This window comes from Oratosquilla oratoria, chromosome 18, assembly GCF_046742065.1.
Source record: "Oratosquilla oratoria isolate Oo_2021 chromosome 18, ASM4674206v1, whole genome shotgun sequence".
Lineage (NCBI taxonomy): Eukaryota > Metazoa > Arthropoda > Malacostraca > Stomatopoda > Squillidae > Oratosquilla > Oratosquilla oratoria.
The window spans coordinates 57366457-57392790 of record NC_134794.1 but is presented as its reverse complement, the minus strand read 5'-3'; the positions used below and the strand labels follow the sequence as shown (position 1 = coordinate 57392790).

Sequence of the window (26334 nt, the reverse complement as noted above, 5' to 3'; positions counted from 1 at the left end):
ATCTGAAAACGTTGAAGTATGATCAAAGAATTATTATTATGAGTAATCATGTAAGGAAGTTATGTGTTAATTGTAACTTTTATGGGTACTCGAATGCTTGTAAGTGTATTGCATTGGGATATTTAGTACTAAGTATGTGTAGAAGAGTTAGGTGTCAACTTGTGCCTAGTGATGCTCATTTTATCTATTTACTTATACTTACAAAATTTTTGCCTGTTATTGGCATAGTTGAGGTGGTCCTTCATTGGTTCCAGGGTCTTGATATCCTGCCCTCCATGTGATTTCTGGGAGGATGTTGTGGTGGGAGTTGGAGTATCCTGGTGTTGGTGGTTTGGTGGTTTGTCGGGTATTGTTCTCATCCACTTGCCAATTCTTCTTGTGAAGCTTTCCGGGGAGGTTTCTGTGTGGCCTCAAATCTCTTGACGGACACTGTTAAAAATACAAGTATCATTGTGTGTGAAGGAATTGTGCACTGTGCACCTTATGTGTTGTGCCCTGGGAGGTCTTCACATAGCATAAGCTTCCTCTTCTTGGGTGGATGTTATCATGTTTTCTTGTAGTCCCACATTTGGTACTCTTCTGTCAAGGAACTTCTACACATATATGGCAATGTATCTCTTCCTATTTCTTTGAAGAGAATACAGCTTCAAGTGTCTAAGTGTTTCCCAGTAGTTCATGTGCTGAACTCCCTAAATCCTACTAGTAAAGGTTCTTTGGATGGTTTCAAGGGTAGTGATGCCATGGTGTATAGGGGGGCGGGCATAGTTGGCAGCAGTATTCCAACATGGGGAGTATCAGGTTTTTCCATAGGGTGATCATGCATTTTCCCTCCCTTGTTATTAAAGTTCTTAAGACCTAGCCACTCATGTGCCTTGCAGTAGTTGTGGTCTTGCTGTAGTGGTGATTGAAGGATGCATTTCTGCTCATATGTACCCCGAGGTCTTATTCTTTTATGTGGTTCTTTCCCTGGATGGTGTGGTTAACCTAACCTAACCTGTGATTGTTTGCTTGACACTTGTTGTTTCCTTTAGCTTTGAGTTGTTTCCATACCTCAGTAGCTCAAATTTGCCCTTATTTAATGACATGTTGTTTTTCTGTGCCCATCTGAGTATCCTGGCCAGGTCCTGCTATAGTGTCATTGTGTCCCCTTCATCTCCTATTTTCTTTCTGACCTTTGTGTCATCCGCGAAGGAGGTGGCATCTGAATGTTCCAGGTTGTCGTCATTGTCACTAACCTGGACTAGGGACAGTAGCAGTCCAAGTACTAAACTTTGCTTGGCCCTGATAGTTTTCCATGCAGAGACCCTCAGCATTCTCTCTAATAAAAAACTCTGTAGCTTCCCAGCATTCTCTCTGATAAGAAACTGTAGCTTCTTTCCTAGTGACCCACATATGCCATAGCTTTGGAGTTTATGCATCTGGATGCCCTAGTCTACCTTATTGAAGGCTTTAGCAAAGTCCAGGTATATAACATCCACATTTTCCCCTTCTTGGATGCATATTAGTATCTCTTCATAGTGTGCCAAGAGCTGGGAGAGGCACGAGTGGTTCTGTTGTTGTTGTTGTTGTCGTTCCCTAGACTGTCTGTCCGAGCAGTCCCGTCTCCCCAAGGAATGCCACAGCCGAAACTGGGTTTTCCCACAAATCCTTTATAGAGTGTATGTTGTGTTGTTTGCATGCATGATTGTGTATAATGCAGTCTTCCATTATGTGTTGTATGGTATGGGGTGAAGTGTTACATCCTGGGCAGCTGTTCACAAATGTGGTCATCGATTCAGAAGGGTGGATATCAGGGGGTCTGGCATGCAGCAGTGTGTTGTCTTTCAGTGTGTTAATGGAGCGGTGAGTGATATGATTATGAATATGTTTCCGGAGGCATGAGTGGCTCTGTTTGAAGCTGTGTTGTAATTCAGTAAAGAGGTTGTTGTCCTCAAAGAAGTTCACCATCTATCTCCTGAACACTGTCTCGCATATCTTGATGACATGAGAGGTTATTACCACAGGTCTGTATTGATTAGGCTGTCTCCAGGTTCCTCATTTATGTATTGGAATTATGCCCGTTTTGAGGGTTTTGGGTACTGTACCGGTAGCCAGCAACTTGGTCCTTAGCTCCTTCAGAGGACTCACGAGTTCCATTTCGCATCTTTTTAGTAGTTGTGGGTGGAAACTGTCTGGTGTAGCTGCTGTGTCTGGTGCCATATTATCTATTGCTGTTATTATGTCTTGTTCATTGATGATGATGATGGTCAATTTTTGTCTTGTGTTTGGTGTCACTTCAAAGAAATCCTATGTATTTGTCACCACCTTTTCTTGCTTTGGCTTGCTAGATGCTCTCATATTGGCTTTTCAAGATGGCTGCCATTTTTTAGGATTCTCCTGTTAAGGTGCCTTCCTCATCAATAAGAAGACCTACAACTGATAAGGTTTTCAGTTTTTTGTTAGCATATGAGAAGAAATACCTGGGGCTATATTTGATGTTCTCAATGGCCTGCCTCTTTTTATTGTTCCTTGTGTGATTCTTTTAGTTTTTCTTCAATTTGTCTTATCATTCTATCTCTGGTTAGTTGGTGCACAGTCTTATTTAGTTTGGCTTGTAGATTGTGCCATTTCCTCGTTGAGATCTTTCAGACCCGAGGTATCATGCTTCTTTTGTCTGAGCACCAGTTGTCGAGAGTAGGTTTAGATGTCCAGGAATAGCAGGATGTCACAGTCATAGAATTATACTAGATAACTGGTATTTGTATCACTTCATTTATAAAGTGAAGTACAATAGTCTTGATTTGACAATTGCCATCTAAAGAATGTGGCATAGATGCAGTTGACCAAGTGCATAAAACTTATTATTTTGCCTCCATTGACAGAAAATTTTTTCATTGAGTAACCATATTATATTACCAATAAATATAAGGGAGTTTGAGTTGATATATAGAAACAATAAAATACACCTGTTCAATTAATGACAGGAATTTATTTTTGTGTATTAAGCAATTCTAGTCACCAGTGGGTAGAACAAATATTTTGACATCTTTATGGTGTTTTTTCTTAGTGGAAAATAAAACTGGCAGCCAGGCTGGCACAAAGAGGCAAAGAAATAGAGCCATAAGTCTAATTAGCCAGACTTGAAAGGGATGTGTAACAATGAATATTTTGATAATCTAGGGTTTGGTGGAGCATGTGCAACCACCACTAGAAAATAGAGTAAAATTCCAGAATCATGCAAACAGGGTTATTTAACACACAATCTATGTTGTCCAATAACTACTAACCTAATTTTACCTAATGTAACTATTCCACAGAAAAAATGTCTTTCGAATATTAAAATAAAAAATAAAAAATGTGTTTGCGTGATGCCGGAATAGAACTGGAAATAGCAAGTATTCTTACCTAGTGTGCTTCCTAGTCTCCCATACTAGTTAGCTGGTAGGAATAACAGGAACCCTTGCTCTGCTGACACTCCAGCCCAAACTCATAAACACTACTTAGATTAACAATTCAATATTGAGTGGAAAGTGTATCATAAATAAATAAATAAATAAAATTCTTTATTGGTCATGTAAATTACATGAAATTTGTCATTTGTGTTTTCATAAGAAATTGAGGGCAAGCATACATAGATGAGCTACTATAATCTTACAGTGATTATCAACATTTCATTTACATAAAACATACATATGCTAAGGCTTTTTCCCCCTTACAAGGGAGGTAGCCAAAAAGGAAAACTCATAAAATCATTCCCACCCATTCCATCCCTGAATACACTCCACACCCCTCCACCCTCCCTCATATCTTAGCACCTCCTGGATGACGGGTCATCCCTGCACCTTGTCCACTGCCCTAGGTCAGAAGCAGTGTCGCAAGACACAGCACATCCACAGCAAGGCTGCTTCATTAAATCGGTGACCCCCCCCCTCTCCATCCCCCCATGCATAAAAGGAGAAGATGGGGGAGAAATCCCTTTGGGCTGTGTCAAATTTTGCTCACACATACTACCTCACCCCCCCATCCTCCCACCCATTCCACCTCATGCATCACAACATCATCCATATACAACCATTCTCCATTCACCCCTGTTCCTCTCTCGTCCTTCCTCAACAGACATTCCCCTCTTCCCCAAAGCCCCCTTCACCCCATCCATCCACCTCATCCTAGGACGTCCCCTCATGTTCACTCCCTCCACATCTGCCTTCCATACCTCTTTTACTAGTCTTTCTTCACCCATTCTTTCCATGTGTCCAAACCATCCTAATACTCTTTCATCAACCCTATCTCCCAGCTCCCTTTCCACCCCTGTTCTCCTCCTCACCTCCTCATTTCTCACTCTATCTAGCCTAGTAACCCCCATCATACTTCTCAGTCACCTCATCTCAAACACATTCAAACTCCTCTCTTCCTCTCTTATGTTCCATGTTTCTGCCCCATACAGTGCTGTTGGCACAATCACTCCTTCATACAGTCTCCTCTTAGCATCCATTCCCAAATGTCTATTCCTCATTACATTTTTTAATCCACCAAGGCATTTACTCGCTTCTCTCAGTCTACATTCTACCTCCACCTTCACTCCACCTTTTCCTGCCACATTTGCACCCAAGTATCTAAAACTATCCACTTCCTCCAGTCGCTCTCCCTTAATGCTCACTTCCAGTCTACTGCCACTTTCACCCCTTGTACATCTCATCACCTTACTTTTACCCACATTTATCTTTAGCTTTCTTCTATCACACACTCTCCCAAACTGTCACCAACTTCCTCAATCCCTCCTCCAATCCTGCCACAAGTGCAGTGTCGTCCGCAAACAACAGCTGGCTCACCTCCCACTTTTCTCCATTTTCTTTAACCATCTTCAATCCCTGACCCACTACCCTTGCATTTACCTCTCGCACTACCCCATCCATGTATAAGTTGAACAGCCAGGGCGACATAACACATCCTTGACAAAGTCCCACCTTTACCTTGAACCACTCACTCTCTCCATTTCCAATCCTGACACAAGCTCTACTACCCTCATAAAAACTCTTGACAGCTCCTAGAAGCTTTCCTCCTATCCCGTAAATCCGCAAAACCTCCCACAGTGCCTTTCTGTCTACCCTGTTGTAAGCCTTATCCAGATCCATAAAAGCCCAAAAAACATCCTTCCCCTTTCCTATAGCTTTCTCACATATCTGTCTTACCACAAAAATCTGATCTACACAACCTCTACCCGTCCTAAATCCACACTGTTCCCTCACCAATTACTCCCTCTGTTTCTCTCCTAATCCTCTCAATCAAGTACCTCCCATAAGCCTTCCCAACGTCACTTAACAAGCTAATCCCTCTGAAACTCCTACATTCACACTTGTCCCCTTTTCCCTTGTAAAGTGGAACTATACAGGCACTCCTCCAGTCCTCTGGCACTCTACCCTCTCTCCAGCAAACATTAAATAACCTCACCAACCAGTCCACCATCACTGTACCTCCTTTTTTTTTAGACATTCTGCATGGCATCCATCCAGACCAGGTGCCTTACCTGCTTTCATCATCTTAACAACTGCCTTCACTTAGTCCTTCCTTATTTCTCCTCCATTTTCCTCACTCATCACTCTTATTTTCTTAGCATTTCCCACTGCAGCTATCTTTCCCTCCCTATCCTCCTTCACATTTAGCAACTCCCTAAAATATTCTGCCCATCTTCCCCTTACTGCCTTCTCGTCCGTTATCATCTCTCCATCTGCACCTTTTACCTTTTCTTCTCTACTCTTCTCTACTTTATTTACACAAAAGCTAGAGAAAAAAAAAATAGATTAATAAATAAATAAATGAATAGAACACTGGGTGGATTATCCAGCATAATCAAAATAATCATCAAGATAATTTGCAAGTGCCTCCTTAATTGAATCAATTATTACCACAGAAGACAATGGCATAGGGGAGGGAGGGAGGTTGAAATGTCTTGGTAAATTATGTTGTGCCTCAAGAACCTTTCCATGGGCTCCTCTGACAGCGCATGCCCTCTAACCCATTTATTATTCTTGTCCATCTCCTCTGCACAGACTCTGACTGTGTGAAATCATCTACATACTCTAAGTTCCAAGCTTATTTAGGATTTTTGTTTCTAGAGTTGTTTAGATGATTTTCCAACTTGTTTCAGGTATGACAGTGGCATTAAGAAAAGTGAAAAAAGAAGAGTACCAAAGGTCCTTCCAGGAGTTGTATGCCTTTGGAAGTTGGAAAGGGACTTCGTTGAAGGAGATATCAGTAAATAGTTGGTGTTTCAATAATTTTATGATTTAGTCTGGTAATCTTTTGATCATGAGTGTTAGTGTTTGCATGAGAGAGATGGATGAAATCTTATTTGTTTTTATTTATAATTATACATATTTTTATTTTTTATTTGTTTATTCATTTATTGAGGATCATAGAGGCCAAACATGTTTCCTTAGTCGTAGTAGATAAAATGCACAATTCCCTAGTGGTGCACAACTCCGTGCCCAGAGGTCACAGCTTGCTTACAGTGACATTGAATGTATTCTCTGATGCCTAACTAGATACATGTATACATATGCTAATTTTTTTTATTATTTGTTTACTTTGAGCCATAGTTACATTGAGGGAAGGCTTTGGATTACCGCCCATTTTGAGTTTGTGTACCACTGCACTTGAACTGCATGCAACATAGTCATGAATGATTCTTTCTTGAAGTTGTGTACCACCTTGTTTATTGTATGTATATTTTATGTTTTGTCATACAGACATTATGCAAAATATCTAGACCACATGTAGCCTGCACATATAAATAAGTTAATTTAAATTTACTGCACATCTTATATTCCTACTTCCAAAATGTTTAGGAAATTGTTGTTCTTGTTGATACTAAGAGGGCTGTTCATATGAACTAGTGGGCACTTGTACATAGCTTGCATAAAGTGTGTTGTGGATTATGGTAGCAAGACCTGGCAGTAATGATGAATGGTATCTGGAGATTTGCAGGGATCATTCACTTTTTCTCTATGAGGGGACAGAGAAGGGGGGTTGCCGATTAAATGAAGCAGCCATACTGTGGATGTGTTGTGTCTTGCTGCATTGCTTCTGACTCAGGGCAATGGGCAAGATGCAGGGATGACCCATCATCCAGGAGGAGCCAAGAAAAAAGGGAGTGAGGAGTGGTATATGTATAAGGGAGGTAGCAAGTCAAAGTCACTTGCATTCACCATCCTTATGTCCCTCTCATCTTAGCTCCTCATAGATGAAAGGTCATCCCTGTCTCCTGCCTGGGTCAGAAGCAATGCAGCAAGACACAACACATCTACAGCAGGGCCACTTCACTTACACAGCAATGCCCCCCACCCCCCCACCCTCTGTCCCCTCATGTAGAAAATAGAAAAGGCATGACAAAATCTTTTTGGGCTGCATCAAAAAATCATCCGTACACTACCATTTTCCACACCCTTGTTCAGCAGACACTCCTCCTTGCTCAAATCCCCTTTCACTCCACCCATCCATCTCATCCTCATTTGTCCCCTAAAGTTCACTCCTTCCACCTCTACCTTCCACACCTCTTTTGTTAATCTTTCTTCCATGTGTCCAAACCATCACAATAAACTTTCAACAGCCGTGTCTGTCAGCTTCTTTTCCATCACTGTTCTCTTTCTTCTCACCTCCTCAATTCTCCCTCTCCAATCTTATAACCCCTATTATACTTCTCGGACACTTCATCTTGAATGCATATCATAAACTTCCTTCTGTCTCTCAAACTCCAAGTCTCCATCCCATACAATGTCATAGGCACAATCACCCCTTCATCTAATCTTCTTTGCATCCATTCCCAGGTGTCTATTTCTCATGACACTTTTCAGTCCTCCCTTGACATTTACTTGCTTTTCACAATATAAATTGTTTATGACTTTTAAAATCATTGAAAGGTAAGAAGGAAAAAATAAACAAGGTCACAGTGTAGTCAATGAAGGGAGTGGCTAGAACTAACAGAGGTCTCGTTGTATGGAAAGGTAGGGTATTATGGTATCGTGAAAACAAGTATTAAAAAAAAAAAGAGAGAGAGAGAGAGAAAAGACTGCAAGCTTGAAGTATTTTGATCATTCAAAAGTGGGAAAAACATAAGTTAATTCAAATTCTTGCTCTGGATGTACTGTTTCTTCCTACATTTGCTTCTGACCTGGGCAGGGAGACAGGGATGACACTTCATCCAGAAGGACCCAAGATGAGAGGGAACCTATTTTTCCACAAACTGTGGTCCTCTTCAAAGGATAAGTACTTATCCTCAGAAGAGGACCACAGGTAGTTGTCGAAATATAAGGGTTACTTCATTTCTGAGTTTAAATTTTCTCAGATTTTTGTGGTAAGATATGTGAGAAAGCTATAGGAAAAGGTAAGGATGTTTTTTTGAGCTTTTATGGATCTGGAAAAGGCTTATGGCAGGTATACAGGAAGGCACTGTGGGAGGTATTATAGATATATGGGATAAGAGGAAAGCTTTTAAGAGCAATCAAGAGTTTTTGAGAGTAGTAGAGCTTGTGTTAGAATTAGAAATGGAGAGAGTAAGTGGTTTGAGGTAAAAGTGGGACTTGTCAGGGATGTGTTATGTTGCCCTGACTGTTCAATTTATACATGGTGTGAGAGGTAAATGCAAGGGTTGTGGGACTTGTCAGGGATGTGTTATGTTGCCCTGACTGTTCAATTTATACATGGTGTGAGAGGTAAATGCAAGGGTTGTGGGTCGGGGATTGGAGATGGTTAAAGAAAATGAAGAAAATTGGGAGATAAGCCAGTTGCTTGCTGATAACACTGCACTTGTAGCAGGATCAGATGAGGGATTGAGGAAGTTAGTGCCAGAGTTTGGGAAGGTGTGTGAAAGAAGTGGAAGATAAATGTAGGTAAAAGTAAGGTGATGAGATATACAAGGTGAGAAAGTGGCAGCAGACTGGAAGTGAGTATTGTGGGAGAGAGACTAGAAGAAGTAGATGGTATTAGATACTTGGGTGCTAATGTGGTGGGAAAGGGAGAAATGGAGGTGGAGGTAGAATGTAGATTGAGAGAAGTGAGTAACTGCCCTGGGGGATTAAAAAGTGTAATGAGAAGTAGACATTTAGGAATGGATGCTAAAAGGAGATTGTATGAAGGAGTGATTGTGCTGACAGTACTGTACGGGGCAGAAACATGGAACATAAGAGAGGAGGAGTTTGTGTTGGAGATGAGGTGTCTGAGAAGTATGGTAAGGGTTACTAGGCTGGATGGTGGGAAATGAGGAGGTGAAGAGGCGAACGGGGGTGGAAAGGGAGTTGGGAGATAGGGTTGATGAGTATTGGAATGGTTAGGACACATGGAAATAATAAAAAAAGACTACTAAAAGAGGTGTGGAAGGAGTGAATATGAAGGGGTGACCTCGGATGAAATGGATGGATGGTGTAAAAGGGTCATTGGAAAAGAGGGGAATGTCTGTTGAGGAAGGATGGGAGAGGACATAAGATAGGGGTGAATGGAGAATGGTTATGTATGGATGATGCTGTGATGCATGGAAAGGAGTGGGTGGGGGATGGGGAGTGAGGGAGTATGCGTGAGAAATAAATTTATGCAGCCCGAAGGGATTTTTCCCCATCTCCTTTTCTGCATGAGGGGACGGAGAGGGGAATTGTCAATTTAATGAAGTGGCCTTGCTGTGGATGTGCAGTGTCTTTTGACACTGCTTCTGACCCGGGGCAGTGGGCAAGATGTAGGGATGACCTGTCATCCTATAAGAGGGAGGAAAGGGGGTGGAGGAGAGTGGAGTATGTTGGGGATGGAATGGGTGGGAGTGGTTATTATGCCTTTCGTTTTTAGGCTACCTCCCTTATAAGAGGGAAAATGCCATTGGAATATGTAAATACATCACATTATTTACCTAGTTGTATTATACAGGAAGGGAGCTATGCTTGTGGTGACCCGTCTTTGTATCTCTCAGCATCAAGTTTTTTCTTAAAATCTTGAATAGTGTTTGCACACACTGTTTCTTTGTTTAATTTGTTCCAAGTATCTATCACTCTGTGTGGGAAGTTATTTTTCTTCAGATTTCTGTGTGTGTATTTATATATATATATATATATATATATATATATATATATATATATATATATATATATATATGACCTTACCCAACACAACTTCACCATGCACAAAATTTCACACACAAATAAGTAAAATACCAATCAGTTGCTGAACACGGCCATGATTCACAATAGTGCAATTAGAATTGCCCACAGAGTCGTGTTGTGCGGCAGCATCTGGGAACCTAACCTATTTTTTCTCATTAAGGCCTGTTGTTCACCCAACATAAATTTTGTCTGCACAATTGGCTAAGGAACCTAATACTCATGTTGGGCAAGGTCTGACTGCACGTGTGCGCACACACACAGACACACACATGCACACAGACACACACACACACACACACACACACTTCAACGAACGGACGGCATAGACGACGTTCTGAAGAAAAAGTGAAATTTCGTGGATCCCAAAGCAAAGGAAGTACCTATTGTATTTGCAGGGTGGGGGGGAAATTGCTCGTGGTGTAGGGAAAGTAAGGAAAAAGGAGAAGGGGAGGGATTACTGAGGGAAATGGAAGGAAATGAGGAAGGTGAGGACTTGGCCCAGGCAGGCAGACGAAATCTAAACAAACGAGGGCCGGACCAATTTAGCGATGATGAAATGTCTAACAAAAATGTAAAGATTAGAAGTATAGATAAGAGCAATACAGTAGTAGATGATGAGAATATTTTCCAGGGATTTAAAGAGGGTGGGGGGGGACACAAACACACACACACACACACACACACACTTTCAACGAACGGACGGCTTGACGAACGCTCTGAAGAAAAGTGCAGATTGAGGATACCAACGCAAAGAGAAGTGCCTTTTTGTATTTGCAGGGGGGGGGAATTGCTCGTGAGGTAGTGGGAAAGTAAGGAAAGAGGAGAGGGGGAGGGATTACTGGGGAAATGGAAGATAATGAGGATGTGGAGGACTTGGCCCAGGCAGACGGGCGGAAGGTCAACATGAAACGACCACCGGATGACGAAATGGCAAATAAAAATGTAAAGATTAGAAGTATAGAGAGGAGAAATACAGTAGAAAGTGCCGCGAATATGTTCCAGGGATTTAAAGAGGGTGGGGGGGACACAACCCCCCCCAGACTGATAAGACTAGAGGAGAGAGTTGATAAGGTGATCGAGGACTTGGAACGTAAGTTAGGTAATGTAGGCTCCATTCTACAAAGAATTGAAAGATTGGAACAACTAGAGAAGGCTAACAGAAACTTAACTGAAGAAGTAGAGGACCTAAAAAGACAGTTAGGAAATGTAAAGGAGGAGAATGAGAAATTGAAGAAGAATAGTAATGAAAACAGTGAGAAAATAGCTACAGAAGCTAAAAATTGGAGAATAACTCAAGAAGGGAATAAGGTTTCATTCACTGACATAGTCAAACAGCAATTGAAAGAACATAATGAAGACTCAGTTATTAAAGTGATGAGACAGAAGGAGAATATAGTAAGAGAATTAGCTGACAAAAAGAAATGTATAATTATATTAGGAATGGAAGAGAAACATAACCCAGATAGAACCGCAAGAATCAAGGAGGAAAATGAAAGGGTAAGCAGTTTATTAAAATTAGTCCAGGAAGATGAACCAGAAATTATAAAGGAAATTGAGGAAAAATTCAGACTCGGAAAATATAGTACAGATAAGACCAGACCAATTAAGATTAAATTCAGGTCACAAACAACGGCAGAGAAAATTCTATCCAAGACAGGGAAACTAGCAACAAATGATCAATATAAAAAGGTATGGATAAAAAGAGAAATGAATAAGGAGGAAAGAGAGGCAGAAAAGCAGAAAAGAATTGAAGCTAAGGCAAAAAACGAGGAAAGAACGGAGTCAGAGAAAGAGAGATTCTATTGGAGAGTAGTGAACATGAAAATAAAGCAGTTCGACATACTAAAGAAAAACATAAGGGAAACAGAGAACACAATGGAAGTGGCAGAAAACTAAGAGTGTCTTACACAAATATAGATGGATTGATAACAGGATTGAATGAACTGAATGATTATTTGAAAGAAAAAGAACCGGACATAATGGGAATTGTAGAAACAAAATTAAAAGGCCCACTACCACCCAACAGTGTAGGACATGATACATACAATTATTGGATTAGAAACAGAGAGAAAAAACAAGGGGGTGGAGTTATGTTCCTGACAAAGAAGGATATAAACGTGAAAGGTGTCATATATGGAAAGAATACAGTAGAGATGATTATGATAGAAGTGGAAGACCGAGATAAGAAGAGCAGAAAATTTGTGATCAACTATGTGCCTCCGAAAACAGCCTCATGGGAGGAGAATGAACATAAAAGTATGTTAGAGGACACAAAGATAGCATTAACTAAGATAATGGAAGACGGAGGAAGAATAGTTATGATGGGCGACTTTAATTGCAAAGAAATCTGCTGGGAAGAAATGACAGTAAAGAGTGGTGATGACTCATGGGGAAATGCTCTACTTGAGATGATTACTGACCATTCAATGACACAATGGATACAAGAGAACACTAGGTATAGAAATGAAGAAGAACCATCGAGGCTAGACTTAATAATTACATCTGAACCTAGAATAGTGGACAAGATTGAATATAAAACACCAATAGGTAAAAGTGACCACATATTGATTGAACTGGAACTTAATGAAGAAAAATATATGAAAAGAAATGAACAATATAGAAAAGGAAGAATGATGTATGAAAAAACAAACTTTGATAAAATAAGAGAATTCTTCCAACAAGAAAACTGGGAAGAAATATACAAAGAAGAAACATCAGTGGAAGAGAAATGGAATATTTTGACAAAAATTTACAAAGAAGGAGTGGAAAAGTATGTCCCAAGACAAAAACAAGAAAAAGAATATGTAAAATGCTGGTACAACAAAAGTTGTAGGGAGTTAAAAGACAAAAGAGACAAAGCCTGGACCGGATGGAAAAAAGACAGAAGACCTGAAAAATGGAAAATATATACTGGTTATAGAAATGAATATGTACAAAAGTGCAGAGAGGAAAAAAGAAAATATGAAAAAGATGTTATAGAAAAGTGTAAAGATCAACCAAAACTATTCTACAGATTTGTAAACAATAAACTGAAAAACAAACAAGACTTGGAGAAATTAAGACAAGGGGGAGTTGAATACACTGAGGAAATGGAAATGGCAGAAATTATGAACAAACATTTTAAATCAGTGTTTACAAGGGAAAATATACAACCTGAAGAGATTGAGTGGAAGGAAAAAGTCCCCCCTATGGAAGAAATAGAAGTAACGAAGAATGAAATATTGACACACTTGGGTAATTTTGATGTCAGAAAATCGCATGGGCCAGATGAAATAGCAAACTGGATTCTGAAAGAATGTAGGAATGAACTGGCAGACAAAATACATAGCATAATAAGCAGTTCCTTAAAAGAAGGAAAAGTTCCAGAAGATTGGAAAAAAGCAAATATAGTACCTATATATAAAGGAGGAAATAAAGAAGAACCTACCAACTATAGACCAGTCTCTCTAACAAGTACAATAGCAAAAATATGTGAAAGAATTATCAAAAGTAGATGGGTAAAATACTTGGAAAAAAACAACGTACTAAATCCAAGGCAATTTGGATTCAGACAAGGACGATCATGCGTCACCAATTTAATATGTTTCTATTCAAGGCTAATAGATATAATACAAGAAAGAGATGGATGGGCTGATTGTGCATTTCTAGACCTAAAAAAAGCTTTTGACAAAGTACCACATAAGAAGTTGCTTAAGAAATTAGAATATGAAGGAGGAATACAAGGTAAATTGCTAAATTGGATGGAAGACTTTTTGCAAGAAAGAAAAATGCGAGTAGTGATAAGAGATCAGCACTCAAAATGGAATGAAGTAATAAGCGGTGTCCCGCAGGGAACAGTTCTGGCCCCAATAATGTTTGCTATATATATTAATGATATGGATGAAGGAATTGAAAGCTATATGAGCTTCTTTGCAGATGATGCAAAATTACTGAAAAGAGTGAAAACTGAAGAAGATTGTGAATCACTACAGAGAGATCTAAATAAAGTACAAGAATGGAGTAGGAAGTGGGAGATGGAGTTCAATACAAAAAAGTGTAGTATAATGGAATTTGGAAAAAGTAAAAACAGAATAACAGGATCATATAATTTGGGAGAAGAAGGAATAAAAAGAGTAGAAAATGAGAGGGACCTGGGAGTCATTGTTATGAATAATATGTCACCTGAGAAACATATAAATAAGATTTTTGGAGAAACTTATAATTTAATAAGAACAATCAAAGTGGCATTTACATACCTGGATGAAGAAATGGTGAGGAAAATCCTAGTCACCCTGATAAGACCAAGATTGGAATATGCAGCAACGATATGGTCACCAAGTACAAAAAAATGTATAAAAAAACTTGAAAGAATACAAAGAGCAATTACTAAACTGGCACCAACACTCTCAAAACTATCATATGAAGAGAGACTACAAAAACTTAAACTACAGACACTAGAGCAAAGAAGAGAGAGAGGAGATTTGATAGCTATTTACAGAATCATGAAAGGCATAGAAATTACTGATAGAGAGAATCTGATAAAATGGGATGACAGAAATACAAGAGGACACGGAAAGAAAATAAAAAAAGACAACTATAGAAGAGATTTGAAAAAGAACAGCTTTCCTCACAGAGCAATAGACAGTTGGAACAAGTTAGATGAGAAAGTGGTGTGTGCAAAAACAATACATGAATTTAAAAATAGTTTAGATAAAATGAGATATGAAGACGGGACCTCACGAGCATAGCTCCCCTTCCCGTAAAATACAACTAGGTAAATACAACTAGGTAAATACACACACACACACACACACACACACTTCAACGAATGGACGGCTTAGAAGACGTTCTGAAGAAAAGTGAAGTCTGTGGATCCCAACGCAAAGAGAAGTGCCTAGTGTTTTTGCAGGGTGGGGGGGAAATTGCTCGTGGAGTAGTGGGAACGTAGGGAAAGAGGAAAAGGGGAGGGATTACTGAGGGAAATGGAAGGAAATGAGGAGGGAGTAGACTTTGACCAGCCAGACAAGCGGAAGGTAAACAAAAGACTTAGCGAGGATCAAATGTCTAATAAAAATGTAAAGATTAGAAGTATAGAGAGGAGCAATACAGAAGAAAGTGACGAGAATATGTTCCAGGGATTTAAAGAGGGTGGGGGGGAAACAACCCCCCCCCCGACTGATAAGACTAGAGGAGAGAGTTGATAAGGTGATCGAGGACTTGGAGCGTAAGTTAGGTAACGTAGACTCCATTTTTCAAAGAATTGAAAGGTTGGAACAACTAGAGAAGGCTAACAGAAACTTAACTGAAGAAATAGAGGACCTAAAAAGACAGTTAGGAAATGTAAAGGAGGAGAATGAGAAATTGAAGAAGAATAGTAATGAAAACAGAGAGAAACTAGCTACAGAAGCTAAAAATTGGAGAATAACTCAAGAAGGGAATAAGGTTTCATTCACTGACATAGTCAAACAGCAATTGAAAGAACATAATGAAGACTCAGTTATTAAAGTGATGAGACAGAAGGAGAATATAGTAAGAGAATTAGCTGACAAAAAGAAATGTATAATTATATTAGGAATGGAAGAGAAACATAACCCAGATAGAACTGCAAGAATCAAGGAGGAAAATGAAAGAGTAAGCAGTTTATTAAAATTAGTCCAGGAAGATGAACCAGAAATTATAAAGGAAATTGAGGAAAAATTCAGACTCGGAAAATATAGTACAGATAAGACCAGACCAATTAAGATTAAATTCAGGTCACAAACAACAGCAGAGAAAATTCTATCCAAGACAGGGAAACTAGCAACAAATGATCAATATAAAAAGGTATGGATAAAAAGAGAAATGAATAAGGAGGAAAGAGAGGCAGAAAAGCAGAAAAGAATTGAAGCTAAGGCAAAAAACGAGGAAAGAACGGAGTCAGAGAAAGAGAGATTCTATTGGAGAGTAGTGAACATGAAAATAAAGCAGTTCGACATACTAAAGAAAAACATAAGGGAAACAGAGAATACAATGGAAGTGGCAGAAAACTAAGAGTGTCTTACACAAATATAGATGGATTGATAACAGGATTGAATGAACTGAATGATTATTTGAAAGAAAAAGAACCGGACATAATGGGAATTGTAGAAACAAAATTAAAAGGCCCACTACCACCCAACAGTGTAGGACATGATACATACAATTATTGGATTAGAAACAGAGAGAAAAAACAAGGGGGTGGAGTTATGTTCCTGACTAAGAAGGATATAAACGTGAAAGGTGTCATATATGGAAAGAATACAGTAGAGATGATTATGATAGAAGTGGAAGACCGAGATAAGAAGAGCAGAAAATTTGTGATCAATTATGTGCCTCCGAAAACAGCCTCATGGGAGGAGAGTGAACATAAAAGTATGTTAGAGGACACAAAGATAGCATTAACTAAAATAATGGAAGACGGAGGAAGAATAGTTATGATGGGCGACTTTAATTGCAAAGAAATCTGCTGGGAAGAAATGACAGTAAAGAGTGGTGATGACTCATGGGGAAATGCTCTACTTGAGATGATTACTGACCATTCAATGACACAATGGATACAAGAGAACACTAGGTATAGAAATGAAGAAGAACCATCGAGGCTAGACTTAATAATTACATCTGAACCTAGAATAGTGGACAAGATTGAATATAAAACACCAATAGGTAAAAGTGACCACATATTGATTGAACTGGAACTTAATGAAGAAGAAAAATATATGAAAAGAAATGAACAATATAGAAAAGGAAGAATGATGTATGAAAAAACAAACTTTGATAAAATAAGAGAATTCTTCCAACAAGAAAACTGGGAAGAAATATACAAAGAAGAAACAACAGTGGAAGAGAAATGGAATATTTTGACAAAAATTTACAAAAAAGGAGTGGAAAAGTATGTCCCAAGACAAAAACAAGAAAAAGAATATGTAAAATGCTGGTACAACAAAAGTTGTAGGGAGTTAAAGGACAAAAGAGACAAAGCCTGGAACAGATGGAAAAAAGACAGAAGACCTGAAAAATGGAAAATATATACTGGTTATAGAAATGAATATGTACAAAAGTGCAGAGAGGAAAAAAGAAAATATGAAAAAGATGTTATAGAAAAGTGTAAAGATCAACCAAAACTATTCTACAGATTTGTAAACAATAAACTGAAAAACAAACAAGACTTAGAGAAATTAAGACAAGGAGGAGTTGAATACACTGAGGAAATGGAAATGGCAGAAATTATGAACAAACATTTTAAATCAGTGTTTACAAGGGAAAATATACAACCTGAAGAGATTGAGTGGAAGGAAAAAGTCCCCCCTATGGAAGAAATAGAAGTAACAAAGAATGAAATATTGACACACTTGGGTAATTTTGATGTCAGAAAATCGCATGGGCCAGATGAAATAGCAAACTGGATTCTGAAAGAATGCAGGAATGAACTGGCAGACAAAATACATAGCATAATAAGCAGTTCCTTAAAAGAAGGAAAAGTTCCAGAAGATTGGAAAAAAGCAAATATAGTACCTATATATAAAGGAGGAAATAAAGAAGAACCTACCAACTATAGACCAGTCTCTCTAACAAGTACAATAGAAAAAATATGTGAAAGAATTATCAAAAGTAGATGGGTAAAATACTTGGAAAAAAACAACGTACTAAATCCAAGGCAATTTGGATTCAGACAAGGACGATCATGCGTCACCAATTTAATATGTTTCTATTCAAGGCTAATAGATATAATACAAGAAAGAGATGGATGGGCTGATTGTGCATTTCTAGACCTAAAAAAAGCTTTTGACAAAGTACCACATAAGAAGTTGCTTAAGAAATTAGAATATGAAGGAGGAATACAAGGTAAATTGCTAAATTGGATGGAAGACTTTTTGCAAGAAAGAAAAATGAGAGTAGTGATAAGAGATCAGCACTCAAAATGGAATGAAGTAATAAGCGGTGTCCCGCAGGGAACAGTTCTGGCCCCAATAATGTTTGCTATATATATTAATGATATGGATGAAGGAATTGAAAGCTATATGAGCTTCTTTGCAGATGATGCAAAATTACTGAAAAGAGTGAAAAATGAAGAAGATTGTGAATCACTACAGAGAGATCTAAATAAAGTACAAGAATGGAGTAGGAAGTGGGAGATGGAGTTCAATACAAAAAAGTGTAGTATAATGGAATTTGGAAAAAGCAAAAACAGAATAACAGGATCATATAATTTGGGAAAAGAAGGAATAAAAAAAGTAGAAAATGAGAAGGACCTGGGAGTCATTGTTATGAATAATATGTCACCTGAGAAACATATAAATAAGATTTTTGGAGAAACTTATAATTTAATAAGAACAATCAAAGTGGCATTTACATACCTGGATGAAGAAATGGTGAGGAAAATCCTAATCACCCTGATAAGACCAAGATTGGAATATGCAGCAACGATATGGTCACCAAGTACAAAAAAATGTATAAAAAAACTTGAAAGAATACAAAGAGCAATTACAAAACTGGCACCAACACTCTCAAAACTATCATATGAAGAGAGACTACAAAAACTTAAACTACAGACACTAGAGCAAAGAAGAGAGAGAGGAGATTTGATAGCTATTTACAGAATCATGAAAGGCATAGAAATTACTGATAGAGAGAATCTGATAAAATGGGATGACAGAAATACAAGAGGACACGGAAAGAAAATAAAAAAAGACAGCTATAGAAGAGATTTTAAAAAGAACAGCTTTCCTCACAGAGCAATAGACAGTTGGAACAAGTTAGATGAGAAAGTGGTGTGTGCAAAAACAATACATGAATTTAAAAATAGTTTAGATAAAATGAGATATGAAGACGGGACCCCACGAGCATAGCTCCCCTTCCCGTAAAATACAACTAGGTAAATACACACACACACACACACACACCCCGATTAACAAGACTAGAAGAGAAACTCGATAAGATGATCGAGCACTGGGAATTTAAGTTCGGTCACGTTAACAACATTGTGCAGAGAGTTGAAAAATTGGAAGAACTAGAGAAGGCGAACAAAAACTTAACTAAGGAAATTGAAGAATTAAAAAAACAGCTAAAAGAAGTAAAAGAAGAGAATAAAGTCTTAAAGGAGAATAATAAGGAGAACAAGGAGGGTTGGAAAAAAATCCAAGAAAATAGCAAAGTTGCATTCACTGACATAATCAGACAGCAAATGAATGAACAAACTGAAGACTCAGTTATTAAAGTGATGAGACAGAAGGAGAATATAGTAAGAGACTTAGCAGACAGAAAGAAATGTATAATTATATTAGGAATGGAAGAGAAACATAACCCAGATAGAACCACAAGAATCAAAGAGGAAAATGAAAAAGTAAGAAATTTACTAGAATTAGTTCAGGAAGATGAACCAGAAATAATGAAACAAATCAAAGAGAAATTCAGGCTCGGGAAATATAGTACAGACAAGACCAGACCAATTAAGATTAAATTCAGGTCACAAACTACGGCTGAGAATATCTTATCCAAAACAGGGAAACTAGCAACAAGTGAACAATATAAAAAGGTATGGATAAAAAGAGAAATGAATAAAGAGGAAAGAGAGGAAGAAAAACAGAAAAGACTTGAAGCTAAGGAAAAAAACGAGAAAAGAACGGAGTCAGAAAAAGAGAGATTCTGTTGGAGAGTAGTGAATATGAAACTAAAGAAAGTCGACATACAAGAGAAAAACAAAAGGGAAACAGAGAACACAATGGAAGTGGCAGAAAACTAAGAGTGTCTTACACAAATATAGATGGATTAATAACAGGATTGAATGAGCTGAATGATTATTTGAAAGAAAAAGAACCAGACACAATGGGAATTGTAGAAACAAAATTAAAAGGTCCACTACCACCCAACAGTGTAGGACATGATGCATATAATTAATGGATTAGAAACAGAGTGAAAAAGGAAGGGGGTGGAGTTATGTTCCTGACTAGGAAGGTTATAAACGTGAAGTGTGTCACATATGGAAAGAATACAGTAGAGATGATAATGATGGAAGTAGAAGACAGAGATAAGAAGAGCAGAAAGTTTGTGATAAATTATGTGCCCCCGAAAACAGCCTCATGGGAAGAGAGTGAACATAAAAGTATGTTAGAGGACACAAAGATAGCATTAAACAAGATAATGGAAGAGGGAGGAAGGATAGTTATGATGGGCGACTTTAATTGCAAAGAAATCTGCTGGGAAGAAATGACAGTAAAGGGTGGAGACAGCTCATGGGGAAACGCTCTACTTGAGATGGTTACTGACCATACAATGACACAATGGATACAGGAGAACACTAGGTATAGAAATGAAGAAGAGCCATCGAGACTAGACCTAATAATTACATCTGAACCTAGAATAGTGGACAAAATTGAATATAAAACACCAATAAGTAAAAGTGACCACATATTGATTGAACTGGAACTTAATGAAGAAAAATATATGAAAAGAAATGAACAATATAGAAAAGGAAGAATGATGTATGAAAAAACAAACTTTGATAAAATAAGAGAATTCTTTCAAAAGGAAAACTGGGAAGAAATATACAAAGAAGAAACAACAGTAGAAGAGAAATGGAATATTTTGACAAAAATTTACAAAAAAGGAGTGGAAAAGTATGTCCCAAGACAAAAACAAGAAAAAGAATATGTAAAATGCTGGTACAACAAAAGTTGTAGGGAGTTAAAAGACAAAAGAGACAAAGCCTGGACCAGATGGAAAAAAAGACAAGACCTGAAAAATGGAAAATATATACCTGTTATAGAAATGAATATGTACAAACGTGCAGAGAGGAAAAGAGAAAATATGAAAAAGATATCATAGAAAAGTGTAAAGATCAACCAAAACTATTCTACAGATTTGTAAACAATAAGCTGAAAAAAAACAAGACTTGGAGAAATTAAGACAAGAGGGAGTTGAATACACTGAGGAAATGGAAATGGCGGAAATTATGAACAAACATTTTAAATCAGTATTTACAAGGGAGAACATACAACCTGAAGAGAACGAATGGAAAGAGAAAGTCCCCCCTATGGAAGAAATAGAAGTAACAAAGAATGAAATATTAACACACTTGAGTAATCTTGATGTCAGAAAATCGCATGGACCAGATGAAATAGCAAACTGGATACTGAAAGAATGCAGGAATGAACTGGCAGACAAAATACATAGCATACTAAACAGTTCCTTGAAAGAAGGAAAAGTTCCAGAAGATTGGAAAAAAGCAAATATAGTACCTATATATAAAGGAGGAAATAAAGAAGAACCTACCAACTATAGACCAGTCTCTCTAACAAGTACAATAGCAAAAATTTGTGAAAGAATTATCAAAAGTAGATGGGTAAAATATTTAGAAAAAAACAAAGTGTTAAATCCAAGGCAATTTGGATTCAGACAAGGACGATCATGTGTCACCAATTTAATATGTTTCTATTCAAGGCTAATAGATATAATACAAGAAAGAGATGGATGAGCGGACTGTGCATTTCTAGACCTAAAGAAAGCTTTTGACAAAGTACCACATAAGAAGTTGCTTAAGAAATTAGAAACTGAAGGAGGAATACAGGGCAAACTACTAAATTGGATGGAAGACTTTTGCAAGAAAGAAAAATGAGAGTAGTGATAAGAAACCAGCACTCAAAATGGGATGAAGTAATAAGCGGTGTTCCGCAGGGTTCTGGCCCCAATAATGTTTGCTATATATATTAATGATATGGATGAAGGAATTGAAAGCTATATGAGCTTCTTTGCAGATGATGCAAAACTACTGAAAAGAGTAAAAACTGAAGAAGATTGTGAATCACTACAGAGAGATCTAAATAAAGTTCAGGAATGGAGTAGGAAGTGGGAGATGGAGTTAAATACAAAAAAGTGTAGTATAATGGAATTTGGAAAAAGCAAAAACAGAATAACAGGAGCATATAAATTGGGAGAAGAAGGAATAAAAAAAGTAGAAAATGAGAAGGACCTGGGAGTCATTGTTATGAATAATATGTCACCTGAGAAACATAAATAAGATTTTTGGAGAAACTTATAATTTAATAAGAACAATCAAAGTTGCATTTACATACCTGGATGAAGAAATGGTGAAGAAAATCCTAATCACCCTGATAAGACCAAGATTGGAATATGCAGCAACGATATGGTCACCAAGTACAAAAAAATGTATAAAAAAACTTGAAAGAATACAAAGAGCAATTACAAAATTGGCTCCAACACACTCAAAACTATCATATGAAGAGAGGCTAGAAAAACTTGAACTACAGACACTAGAGCAAAGAAGAGAGAGAGGAGATTTGATAGTTATTTACAGAATCATGAAAGGCATAGAAATTACTGAGAGAGAGAATCTGATAAAATGGGATGACAGAAATACAAGAGGACACGGAAAGAAAATAAAAAAAGACAGCTATAGAAGAGATTTGAAAAAGAACAGCTTTCCTCACAGAGTAATAGACAGTTGGAACAAGTTAGATGAGAAAGTGGTGTGTGCAAAAACAATACATGAATTTAAAAATAGTTTAGATAAAATGAGATATGAAGACGGGACCCCACGAGCATAGCTCCCCTTCCCGTAAAATACAACTAGGTAAATACACACACACACACAGAGATAGAGAGAGAGAGAACACCTGGGAATGATTATCTCAAGTGACTTGACACCTGATAAACATATCAGTAAATTAGGTGGAGAGACTTTTAACTTATTAAGATCAGTAAAAGTGGCCTTTGAATACATGGATGAAGAAATGGAAAACCAAATAGTGGTTGCACTAATTAAACCTAAATTATAATATGCTGGAACACTATGGGCACCTAGCACAAAAAAATAATTCAAAGAGCAGTGACAAAAATGGCACCTACACTATCAAATTTGACATATGAACAAAGATTGGAGAAAATACATATATCAACACTGGAACAAAGAAGAGAAAGGTGATTTGTTGACCATTTACAGAATTATGAAAGGGATGGAATTTTTTTTATAGAGACAACTTATTAAAATGGGACAGAAGAGAAACAAGAGGACATGAAAAGAAGCTAAAGAAGGACAGTTATAGAAGAGATTTGAAAAAGATTTGCTTCCCACATAGAGTGATTGATGTCTGGAACAAACTAAATGGAGAAACAGTGCCAAAACTATACAAGATTTTAAGAAAAAACTGGATGCGGAGATATACAAAAACGGGTCACTACAAGCATAGCTCTTGTCCCGTAAAATACAACTAGGTACAACTAGGTAAATACACACACACACACAGATGTACAAAGAAAATTAAAAAAGTCAACTCGGAAAGGGACCTAGGAGTAACTATCACCAATAACATGGCACCAGACAAACCTATCAACAAATTAGTCTGAGAAACTTTCAATTTATTAAGATCAATGAAAGTGGCCTTTGACTACATGGATGAAGAAATGGTAAAGAAAATATTAGTTACATTGATAAGACCAAAATTGGAGTACACTGTGACACTATGGACACCTAGTACTAAAAAGAACATAAAGAAATTAGAAAGAATTCAAAGAGCAATGACAAAGATGGCACCAACACTCTCCAAATTGACATACGAACAAAGATTGGACAAACTCGAACTACCAACCCTGGAACAAAGAAGAGAAAGAGGAGACCTGCTAACCATCTACAGAATTATGAAAGGGATGGAAGTCCTTGATAGAGATGACTTACTAAAGTGGGATAGAAGAAAAACAAGAGGACACGAAAAGAAACTTAAAAAGGATAGTTACAGAAGAGATCTGAAAAAGAATAGCTTCCCACACAGAGTGATAGATATCTGGAACAAAATGAGGAAACAGTGAGTGCAAAAACTATACAAGAATTTAAGGTCAAACTGGACACTGAAAGATGCAAAAGTGAGTCACTATGAGCATAGCTCTCTTCCCATAAAACACAACTAGGTAAAAACACAACAAATAGATGTAGAAATGGCTGAAATTATGAACAAACATTTTAAATCTGTATTCACAATTGAAAGTACACAAAATTGGGAGGAAGGACAGAGAAAGATACCCTCAAATGAAAGAAATAACTGTGACACAGAAGGAAATAAGGGACCAAATAAAAAAAACTTTATCTCAGAAAATCACATAGTCTGGATAAAATTGCAAATTGTATATTAAAAGAATGTATAGATGAAAAATGGACAAAACATAGAAGATAATTGACTATTCACTCAAAGAAGGAAAGGTACCACAAGATTGGAAAAGTGCAAATATTGTACCAATATATAAAGGAAGGGACAAGGAAAATCCAACTAACTATAGACCAGTCTCCTTTACAGGCACAGTAGCAAAAATATATGAAAAAGTTATGAAAAGTAGATGGGTTAAACATCTGGAAGAAAATAATATACTGAATCCAAAACAGTTTGGATTTAGACACAGATTATCATGTGTCACTAACTTGATTTGCTTCTACTTGAGGCTAATAGAAATAATGCAAGAAAGGGGTGGATTGTGCTTTCCTAGATCTACAAAAAGCATTTGATAAAATACCACAAAAATCTACTAAGAAAAATTGGAACAATAGATTGTTCACAATTGGATGGAAGATTTCTTGAATGGGAGGAAAATAAGGGTGGTACTTAAAGACAAAAACTTGACCTGGGAAGACATGATAAGTGGAGTCCCACAAGGTTCTGCATTGGCTTCGATATTTGCCATATATATAAATGACATGGATGAAGGTGTACAATGTTGTATGAACTTCTTTGCAGATGATGCAAAACTAAAGAAAGTAAGTACAGAGGAAGACTGTTAATCACTACAGAAAGACCTGGATAAAGTCTGGGAATGAAGTCAAAAGTGTGAAGTGAACTTCAACATCAAGGAATGTAGTGTAATGGAGTTTGGAAAAGGTAAAAATAGAATATCAGGGCAATATAAAATTGGTACAAAGGAAGTTAAAAAAGTTAGCTCGGAAAGGGACCTAGGAGTAATCATCAGCAAAGACATGTCACCAGACAAGCATATCAACAAAATAGAGAAACCTTCAATTTTCTAAGATCAATTAAAGTGGCCTTTGACTACTTGGACAAGGAAAGGTAAAGAAAATATTAGTTACATTGATAAGACCAAGATTGGAATACACTGCGACACTATGGACACCCAGTACTAAAAAGAATATAAAGAAATCAGAAAGAATTCAAAGAGCAACAACAAAGATGGCACCAACTCTCTCTAAATTGACATATGAACAAAGATTGTCCAAACTGGAACTACCAATATTGGAACAAAGAAGAGAAAGAGGAGATCTGACCATTTACAGAATTATGAAAGGGATGGAAGTCCTCAACAGAGATGATTTATTAAAGTGAGATAAGCTAAAAATGAGGACATCAAAAGAAACCTAAAAAGGATAGTTATAGAAGAGATCTGAAAAAGAATAGTTTCCCACACAGAGTGGTGGATATTTGGAACAAATTGGATAAGGCAACAGTGTGTGCTAAAACTGCACAAGAATTTAAGAACAAACTTTATGCTGAAAGATATAAAGACGGGTCACTACAAGCATAGCACCCTTCCTGTATAATACAACTAGGTAAATACACAGTGTCATTCATTGTAGTGACAACACACATAATTTTGGTGCTCCTGAAAAACACTTCTATTATGATAAAGTCACAACAGTGCTTCATTATAGAATACCTAGAATGTGACATATGGGAGGGGGAGTGGTTGTGAATAACTAAGATGGTCAATCATAATGTGAAAAGTGTGAAATTGAAGTAAAATGGAGGAACTTGTGGACAGGTCGGAAGATTCCCAAGATTGCCATTCGTTATGGTCAAACGTAAACAGATTCAGGGTTGGTTACTGGAACAAGAGTGAGGCAGAATATAAATCCAGATTTTAGATCACCAAGAGGTTCCTGCTTGACAGTGGAGATGAAAGCAATTTTTTGGGATTCACTGGACACAAAAGAAGACTTTTTAGTAGAATTATTGACATAGAGATATAAGAAATATAAACAATGCATGGAAACATGAAACAAGTAATCTATGGAAGACTAATAAAGACTTAAACAGTGAAGTGGCAGACTTAAAGATAGTGAACAATGAAATGAAAGAAGAGATTAGTGTACTAAAAAAAACCTGGCCGAGCTATAAGATGAAAATGAAAAGTTGAAAAAAAAAACAATGAGACTATAAGGAAAGAGGTAGATGAAAAGGTCAAAGCAATGGCAATGGAAGTGGGAAAA

The 26334-nt window shown here is 37.4% G+C and overlaps 1 protein-coding gene across 4 annotated transcripts in view; it reads left to right on the top strand.

Moving 5' to 3' along the window:
* Positions 1-26334, top strand: part of LOC143035265 (uncharacterized) — a 66959-nt gene that overhangs the window by 412 nt on the left and 40213 nt on the right. For 2 of the 4 annotated variants that reach the window (XM_076202101.1, XM_076202104.1), the window contains exon 1: positions 6210-6238. The exons of 1 other annotated variant lie outside the window; for it this stretch is intronic. The gene's annotated coding sequence lies outside the window, so the exon portion shown is untranslated. Of the gene's footprint in view, positions 1-6208; positions 6239-26334 lie in introns of those variants that run through there. One more of the 4 variants, XM_076202102.1, reaches the window with a different exon arrangement.